The following is a 10167-nucleotide window of genomic DNA, read 5'->3' on the forward strand; positions in this document are numbered from 1 at the left end:
TCAGGCCTGAAACGTCAGCCTTCCTGCTCCTCTGATGCTGCTTGGCCTGCTGTGTTCATCCAGCTCTGCACCTTGTTATCTCAGATTCTCCAGCATCTGCAGTTCCTACTACCTCCATCCATGGGCTCGATTTACACAGCTTGTTGCCATGGAAAGGCTGCCAACATCATCAAAGACCCATTGCACACTGGTAATGCTTTCCTATAACCTCTTCAGTCAGGCAGAAGATGTAGAAGTTTGAACACACACACACACAGACACCAGCAGGCTCAGGAACAGCTTCTTCCCTGCTGATATTAGACTGCTGACTGCTGAATGGACTCTGGAACTTCAAATAATGCTGATCTTGCTAATGTTGATCTTGCCTGGTGTACGCCGTGTGTGATGTAACCTGAGAACCTCTGCTTAAGTTTTTTTTCACCCTATGCTCTGTGTGTCCTTGCTTACTATGATCTGCGTGTACTGCTCGCAAACAAAGCTTTCCGCTGTACTTAGGTACACGTGACAATAAAGAAATGCGTCCGTGAAGAGAAATGACAGTTAACGTTTTGGGTCTGCTGACTCTTCCTCAGAACTCCAGTTCTTCACAGATGCTGCCAGGACCTGCTGAGCTTTTGCAGCAACCTCTGCTTTCGTTTGTGATTTCCAGCATCCGTCGTTCTTTTGGTTTTTAGTCGTAGGAGTCTGTGGGCTAAGACTGAATATTGCTTGATAACGAAGACAAAAATGTTGACAAATGGAATGGGAGACTGAAGATGGGCCATGAGCTGGCAAGAGAAAGATGAAAGCTGGAAACAAAGTTGATGTCATTTTCCAATGGGAGCAAGAAATGATAGCAATAAATATACAGTCATTAGGTTTCAAGTTTGATTGCTCGATCAGTTTCCATTTTCAAACACAAGAGGTCATCAAAGACAAGTTTGAACAATGATCACGGCATAACGTCAGCACCAGCAGGAATTCAGAGCACACTAGTTATTTTTAATCAACGCAAATGGATGAATTAAACCAAGTCCAGATGCATAAACCAAATGCATAAACATTAAGAATAATGACTTCTGGTTTTCAGAAATTAGAATTCCCTGAAAGGAGACGAGATCTTTAACTAAATGGGCCTACCAGTTATTGGGGGTCCAATAGTGTCACCGACACCAATACACAGCTCGAGGTGCATTACTAACAATCAGCATTGACCTGATTATGATCAACCAGTCACAACATAAAACGTACAGGAGAACAAAATCAATAGTAGGAAGGAGTATTTTGTTTGTACTGTAATTGTTTTACAGAAAGGCTCTGAATGGCATTTACCAAAAGGGCAATAAACTTCTTTCCACGTACAACTGAAGACTTGTTTGTACAAACTTCAGAACTAATACAATCAGGCACTGTTTAGGTTTATTTTATAGACAGAGGCAGTAGAAATGCCTTCACATGCACTGAAACACGTTCATGTGTTGCCAGGGTAGTTTTTTCTACTGTCTGGCTGCACCAGAAATCACCAGGCCAATGTTCACCACACACTCCCCACCAACCACTCCAACCCGCCCAGTACCTTCCCAGTAACCGTAAAAGATGCAACACCTGCCCACACACCACCTCCCTTACCTCCATTCAGGGCCCTTCCAAGTGAGACAGAGTTTCACCTGCATCTCCTTCAATCTAGTCTATTGTACCCGGTGCTCCTGATGTGGTCTTCTCTATGTCAATGAGACCAAACATAGACTAGGTGACATTTTCACCGAGCATCTTCGCTTGGCCTGTAATGGCCAACCTAACATCCTGGTCACTGCCCATTTCAACTCCCCACCCCACTCCCCCTCTGACATGTCCATCCTCAGCCTCCTCCAGTGTCACAGTGACTCAGAACACAAATTTGAAGAACAACACCTTATCTTCCACCTGGGCACCCTACAGCCCAGAGGACTCAACACTGAGTTCTCCAATTTCAAATAACCTTCCTACGCATCCCCCAGCTCCCCTTCCAGCCCCGCCTCCTCCCTTCCATTCCACCTTCTGACCGTCCCTTCCAACCACCAACCACATTCATCGCTCCCATCGACCAACAAGGTCGTACCTACTACCGGCATCCACCTATCACCACCATTCTGCCTCCACCCCTCCCCCGGCTCTCTTTATCTGCAGCTCCCCCTACCCCCACATCCAGTCCTGTAGAAGGTGTTATACTCACTCAGAGATAGCAAGAACTGCAATGCTGGAGTCGGAGATAACACAGTGTGGAGCTGGAGGAACACAGCAGGCCAGGCAGCATCAGAGGGTCAGATAAGATAGAGAAAAAACATTGGTTGAGGTTGTTGCCTGGCCTGCTGTGTTCCTCCAGCTCCACACTATTATCTCTGAAGGTGTTGTTTGGTTCCTCTCTAAGCAAGTTGCAGGCAAGTCTGACCAGAATGTAATGAGTGAATTTGCCCAGGTGCCCCACAATACCACAGTGGTCAAATCAATATGAACACAAGCCAGTACCAAAGTAAAATATTCCCACTCTATTAGAAACAAAATTACAATAATTTTTAATACTGAACATTTAATACTAATCCCTAACAAAAGCAGAAATTGCTGGGAAAGCCCAGCAGGTCTTGCAGCATCTGTGAAGAAAAAAATCAGAGTTAAAGTTTTGGGTCTGGTGACCCTTCCTCAGAACAGTCCCCAATCCTAACTGGCCGCTTACAGTTACAATACTTCCCAAGTCTCGTAAATTTACGCAGTTGCTCTCTCAGTGGCTCTGTCTCTGGGTTTGCAAAGCTGCTTTCTCCCCCTCTCTCTGGATGGTCAGGTGGTCTCTGCCTCTTGCCATGCTGGTCTCCTCAAAAGGCCTCAGACGATTCCAAGAGCAGTTCCAAGAAAGGTTCCAAGTGAACTGTTTTTATACCTTCTAGATGGCTTTCTGGAACTCTGTAGTTCTGACTAATCAAAGAGATACACTTAATAGTTTGAAACAAGAGTCAATCATTTAGATGGCTTGCTACTGTCAAGTTTCTTTGTGTAGCAGGACCCAGTGCCTGTCTGTCTAGGCTGCCCTTTTTTCAGTGGATAAAGTGTTGGGGGTACCTGTGCAGACTTACTGTTGCCTTTTACATTATGCTAATATCATTTGCACCTGGCTGCTGAGTTTGCACTGTGTCTGGTGTGTGGGTTTTGTGATTTCAGAGTTTCACGTGGCCAATGTACCCAGCATCCCTTGCTGTCAGCCAAATTGGCAATCTGTGTCTTAGCAGCCAAGAGACTGCTACATTCTGCGCTCCCCCCAGCCGCCATTTTGAACGGAAAAAGCCTTATGCAAATGAAGTTCAAACCTAATTATAAAAGTTGGTCACATTTGTTGTCGGGGAGCCTACATGTTCATTTGGAAGCCGTTACATTGGTCGAGCTTATCATATTATTATATGTAGGACAAAAAAAGAAAACTCCTGTCGTGACAATCCATACAGGATTGTAGTGCAAATACAACATTAAGTAATCAGAACACATAGAAGTGACAATAGTGCTAACCCTGGGAGTTCCATCTACCTTAACGCCCCTTTGTGCATGTACAGTATTATTGATCGTAAGTGTGCCAATCTCTTGGGATATCTATCTTTCCCAGCATGCAGTCTGAACTGGCAGCATCCTGAGGTATATCAAGGTGGTTGCAATTAGGACCACAGCTAGATATGAGAGGAGCCGAATTCATGGATGACAGGCTAGGGACAAAATGATAAGGCCTGTTTGTCCATATTTGCTTAAAAGTGGCCCTATCAATGTCCCATGTCTTTCCACAACATACAGGACGGTGTCATGGTCACCCATCCAAATACCATATTATTCCGACATTTTTGACTTCATAGGTCCTCAACCCAACTCTGTCACTAGGGATAATTAGAATCCCTAGCATCAAGCCCAGTGCCTTACCGAGGGTGTCCTTGCAGTTGTCATTATATCACACCTTAATGAGCTGCCACAACTGATAGCTAGAGATGTTGGTGTGCATTCTTTCCTGGATCTAATGTTCGAGCTGTTCATAGAGTCAGAGTCATACAGCACACATTACTGATCCAGGATGGGACTTTCCCTTGGCTAGCCTGCCTGAGGTCCTCCCTCTGCTGTGTAATTATCCAGTTTCTGTAGATGCTGCACAGGGTGCAGTTCTTCTGCTCACCATCATCTCTAATTTTGCCCTGGATGGGATCTGATTTATCATCTTGGTGTGACCCTTTAGTATGGTCACTAAGCAGTGACTAGCCTGATTCTCCATAGTTATCCCATGATTTCCAGTTGACTATTTGCATTTAGTCCTTCTAGGGCTCGTTTGACTTGTTGGGTCAAGATCCTGAGTTTATTTTCCAAATTAGCGACATCAAGGGTATTGACCATTTGACACTCCTGGCCACATGCTGTCATTAAAGAGTTCCCTTTTCTTTCATCTATTAACTGTTAGGGGGGCCCATCTATACACACTGTGATGTCTGGTTGGTCGTACCGCAGGTGTCCTGGGTACATTGTTTTCTCTTGTGCCTGCACTATACTTTTGGATACAGTCCTTGCAATAATACATAATACACAATAAACACTCTGTAAGGGTTGCATCGCTGTTTTGGAGTAGCCGCTCCGGTGCACTTTCTGAAAAAAAGAGTAGTTTCTGTAAATATCTTGGTCCAATATATAATGAGTTCTACATAATATTTTAAAATTATCAAATCATTCCAAATGTCCCATCCTTGGCACCCCCGCCTTTTTTAAAAATAGAAACAAAAAGGACAATGGAACAAATATGCCCCGTATGTGGATGGCAGCTTGTGCATTCGTGGCTGGGGACCATTAAAGCTATTGCATTACAGGGTTGCCCTTGTCATCGCCATTGTATAAACGACAGCCTATTTTCATTCCAGCTGTTGCTGCCAGGATGGTACCCTGGAAGTTGGCCCCTTTTTCCAAACTTCCCAGCGCCAGGTTGGAATTTTAGGTGCTCAACAGTTCTGAATGAAATGGCCGCTCTGGCCAAAGTTACAGCATAGATCAGGTTTGGGGTTCATTTGTGGGAGTTCCACTTTTCTGGGGGTGAGGGACTTGTATGGAGGGCGAGTCTGTCTGGATTCGATCCTTCTGGAGCCTCCTGTAATGAGGCTTGGGTCATCCACAAATTAATTCCTGTATTGGAGAAGGGCTTCAGGCCGCAACAGCCATCCAGAAGGTCAGTCCACATAAGTGCGGTTCAGACTTCTTATAGCCCACCCCAGGGACGCCAAATGTTGTCTGGTTCCTCTTTAAACAAGTTGCAGTCAACTCTGACCAAAGTGTTATGAATGAATTCACCCAGGTATCCCCCAATACCAAAGCATTCAAATCAATACGAACACACAAGCCGGTACCAAAGCAAAACATTCCCATTTTATTAGGAACAAAATTACAATAATTTTTAATACTATCCCTAATCCTATTTGGCTGTTTATGGTTACAATACTTCCCAAGTCTCTTGTAAATTTACACAGTCGCTGTCTCTGTGGCTGGGTTTGCAAAGCTGCTTTCTCTCTCTCTCTCTGGATGGTCAGCTGGTCTCTGCCTCTTGCCATGCTGGTCTCCTCAAAAGGCCTCAGACAATTCCAAGAGCAGTTCCAAGAGAGGTTCCAAGCGAACTCTTCTTTTATACCTTTTAGATGGCTTTCTGGAACTTTCTATAGGTCTGACCAATCAGAGAGATGCACTTAATAATTTGAAGCAAGGGTTTCAAAGAGCAATCCTGACCCGAAGCGTCAACTTTCCTACTCCTCTGATGCTGTCTGGCCTGCTGTGTTCCTCCAGCCCCACACTGTATTATCATTTAGATGACTTGCTACTGTCAAATTTCTTTGTGTAGCAGGACCTGGTGCATTTCTATCTAGGCTGCCCTTTGTTGAGTGGATAAGTTGTTGGGGGTGTCTATGCACACTAACTACGGCCTTTTACATTATAGTAATGTCATTTGCACCTAGCTGCTATGTTTGCACTGTGTCTGGTGTGTAGGTTTTGTGATTTCAGAGTTTCACTTGGCCAATGTACCAAGCATCCCTTGCTGTTCAGCCAATTTGGCAATCTGTTTTAGCAGCCAAGAGACTGCTACAAAGGGTAATACCCAAAGCATTGATTGCTCCTTTCCTCCAGATGCTGCCTGGTTTTGCTGTGTTCTTCCAGTCTCCTGTTTGTCTACCAACGAATTCTGTCACTCAGTAAAAAATAAAAAGGTGGTTTCTTGTACTGCAAGCCTTAGAAATAAGTATGTAAATAAAAGAGAACTTGACCAGCTGTAGCTGACGGTAAAGAAATCTCACCTAACACTGAATTTTCACAAGTCAGTACAGCAAGGGAAGTATTGTTGTATATTTTTAGTTCTGCCTTAGCAAAACCATAGCTTGGATGCCTACCTAAAAAATGAATTATTCACAGGATAGATTTTTCTGTAAAATTAACTGTGAGACTAACAGCATTGACCATTATTAAGGTATAAATTGTATAGTAATTTGCAGTGCTTGCACATAGACACTTAAATGTGAAAGTCAGGAAGTTAACATTCAAATTTCCTTGTCCTTCAGAAGTTGTATGAGAATGTATTTTGCCAAGAAACTCAACGTTCAAATATATGAAACTGTACTTACATGATATAGGCCCAATAAACTCATCAGAGGTAACCAGGCCTTGTCCATTCTAAGTTAATATGGCCTGATAGGTCTTAATTAATGATGAACCACTTACTTGTTTTATGAATGCTTTAAATTATGGATTAAATGTTTTCTGTGTTTATTAACTTCATTAACTTTTTATGGTTTAGTGATGAAATTTTGCCTTTAACAACTGCATTCACCAGTTGAAAAATAAGCTAAGTGCCAAACATGTTTTTATTATCCTATGTGATGATAAGTGGATTAGCTACATGAACTGGTTCTACGATAATTGAGTCCATGGTAGTCACAAGGAGGTTCATCATACCTACAGAAATAGCCAGGCCAGGACGTGCAATTCTGAACAAAATGGATTGTCACAATATCTATGTTATACTTATTTTTATTTGTCTAACTGAAATTAAATTTTGCAAAGTCTAATTTCTTCAGATTTTAAATATTGTTGAAGATATTAAAAAAAAACAATCTTTAAAAATATTTTCTTTCTCTGACTTCTATCTCACTATCTTAACCTCATTTTTCTTCCTGGAGCTAATGTGAAATTGAATTAAATATTTGAATTGACTGCTTCAGGCTCTGCATGTGTCATTAATAATTCTTCACAGATTCCCTGTGGAAGGAACCATGCTAAAATGGATTCCTGATCTCTGCCTGTTCCAATGCAAAAGCTTGTGTGTGAAATAATAACTGGCACAGTTCATCCACCGCTGAGAACAAAATGTTGCCCCATTTATTTTTCTCCCTAAAATCCTCCTTTCTTCAGTTGTTTTTATTAGAAATAAAACATGTCTTTTATATGTCTAAAATTTAATTCAGATTATCATTTGTCATAAGCAAGTGCTGGCTCATCTCAAATCTGAAACATTCAGTTTTCAAATTGGAGAAATATAACAAAAAAATCACATAAGTAATGTACATTCTGAATCAAAATGTTTGCAGGATTTTGTGGAATCCATTAAAGTGAATATGTTGAGATGGCTGCTGGAGAGAGTCATTCTTTAATTGTCTACAAACTGAGTATGTGACTGCACTAGAAAACTAATATCAAGGTAGTATTACTAGCAACTTTAAATTATTTGAAGCTTTCCAAAGAATAATTCTCATTTCTTTAGTTTGTAGCCCCACATTTGTGATACTGAAAACTAAAGCAAGTCAAAATAAACAGTAGAAATAGGCCTTGTCACATTATCTAATTTATTAATATAAATATTACCTGACAATTCTAGAAAAAGTCAGAATGAGAAAGCAACAAAAAGAAAAATCATGTCGGCCTGGGAATAAAAGGCTTAAAATGGATGATGCAACAATAGCTTTTGTTCAGAATGCAAGCCATAGCCTGGTTCTTTATATATGTATGATGCACCTCCTTGTGACTGTCAGTAAGTCAATTATATTAAAAATAGTTCAGATAACACTTCCAGTCATGATTACACAGAAAAATAGGAATATGTTTTGCATTTGAACTCAATTTTAAACTGGTTAATTGGATCAATTAAGGGAAAAGTCACTAAACAACAATAGCTAATATGCTTTAAAAATCTCTTTAATTTAGAAAGTGTTCATTAATAATTTCGCTGGATTATAAAAACACAATTTAAAATGTCAATGCATTCATAGTTGACATCAACTGTTTGAAAATTCATTTGAATTTTATTATCTGTAAGATGCAAAACGTAAGGTCACCTGCTGAAACAGAGATGTGCTTATACACATAGAACACCTCATTTCTGGAAGCTAGGCAGAGATTGGTGTTATCTTCATTTGTGTCACTTCTGTAAAGGGGTCATCCTTTTTAGGAGTGGCTTAATCCAACGAAAAGTATCTAAAATGTCAACCTCTCTTTTCTCCTCTCAAATGCTAATAAATCTGCCTTACAGTTCCAGCATTTTCTGTTTCTATTTCAGATTTCTAGTATCCTCAGTTTTTTTCATCTTCCAAGTCTCTCCAAGTGAGAGAGCCTTCAAAGAAAACAAGTTGTGTGTTCAGTTTACTAATTTTCAGGGGAATCCATCACTAAGTCTGGAAAATTTATGGTTTATGAGATCACTAAATATTTTTGACTATTCTATCACATAGATTGCATTTTCGAATTACAGTATGTTAACAGGACAGAACATCTCTACAAGTTCTAATACAGCATTTATCATGGACAAATATGTAAAATTGCATTTTGTGATGCATCTAAAATTATTACGGGAAAAAGAACCTAAATTAAATGTTCAGGTATTAAAAACAAAATCTTAAATAATCACTGAGGACAGTTCCAATTGCAAAACTACCTGCATTCTCAGAGTTGCAGCAGATTCAAGTATTGATTCAATAGAACGTTTATGTTCTTTGTTCTCATACACCCAGTTCTGTTTTATTCATTTGTATCAACAGTTGTTGAGTAAACAAGTAACCTATTACAGTTGATCACTCAATGATCACACTAAAAGGGACGTCATTTGAGGCTTCATACAGCTGTTAGTTGAAATGCAAAGCATCATACTATTCTAGATTGGCTCGGCAGGTATCAGCAGTGCTTCTTATTCACACAACAGCCAAACTTAGAAAACAGCAGGTTATAACCTCAAAGCCATTAGAAAAACAAGGAACCTGTGAGAATAATTTACCCAGCTGTCCATTTTGGTACCAGAGGACTGCAACAGTATTGTTTATAGTGTAAAGGCCCCTTATATTACCGATACAAATAAACCCTCTGCGATGTATTGTGAGCTCTGAATCACAACGTGTAGTGCTATGGATAAATATGCTTTATGACAAACTGAATTTTTTTTCATTCCGAGTTGGGCTGGAGACACTCCTCACCTTATCATTACAGTATGTTCTATTAAAAAGACATGCAATGCATTCAATGCTTTTTATGGGGGAGATCAAGATTAGCTCAGAAAAAATACAGCTCAGAAAAAGTACAGCTCAGAAAAAGTACAGCTCAGAAAAGGTACAGCTCAGAAAAAGTACAGCTCAGAAAAAGTACAGAGCACACAGCATGCTGCCTGCTAACTTAAATGATGGTGGCATGCAGCCTAGCACTAAATGTACTGTTCAGTGGCATCATGTCTCAGCAGGGGATTCAAGTTCATACCAGGCTAGCACCACAAATTAACGTCCTATTTAAAACGAGCCAACATCTCTTAAAGAGAAAGCCCCCATACAGGCCAAAATTGCTGGCCTACACACCAGACTTGAATTCTAGAATCTAGAATTAGGGGTCAGAGTTTAAAAATACAGGTCTCCAATTAAAGCACAAACTGAAAAGACACTTTCTCTCGGAGGGTTGTAAGTCTTGAATCACAATGTACATCTTGAACATACTATTTCCTTACAACCACATCACTAGTTTCACACACTGCTCTGTTAACCAGCCACCTTCATTGACCAACCAAGAATCTCTATCAAACACAATTCACTCTAACGTTACTCTTGTGTCATTATCCTTTCAGTTGACCAAGAAGTACCACCAAGACAACAACTGGTGTAAGGGTATGATTTGCAAAAGGATTAAGAGACTGGG

The sequence above is a fragment of the Rhincodon typus genome, chromosome 9 (genome assembly GCF_021869965.1).
Source record: "Rhincodon typus isolate 14 chromosome 9, sRhiTyp1.1, whole genome shotgun sequence".
In the NCBI taxonomy this organism is placed as follows: domain Eukaryota; kingdom Metazoa; phylum Chordata; class Chondrichthyes; order Orectolobiformes; family Rhincodontidae; genus Rhincodon; species Rhincodon typus.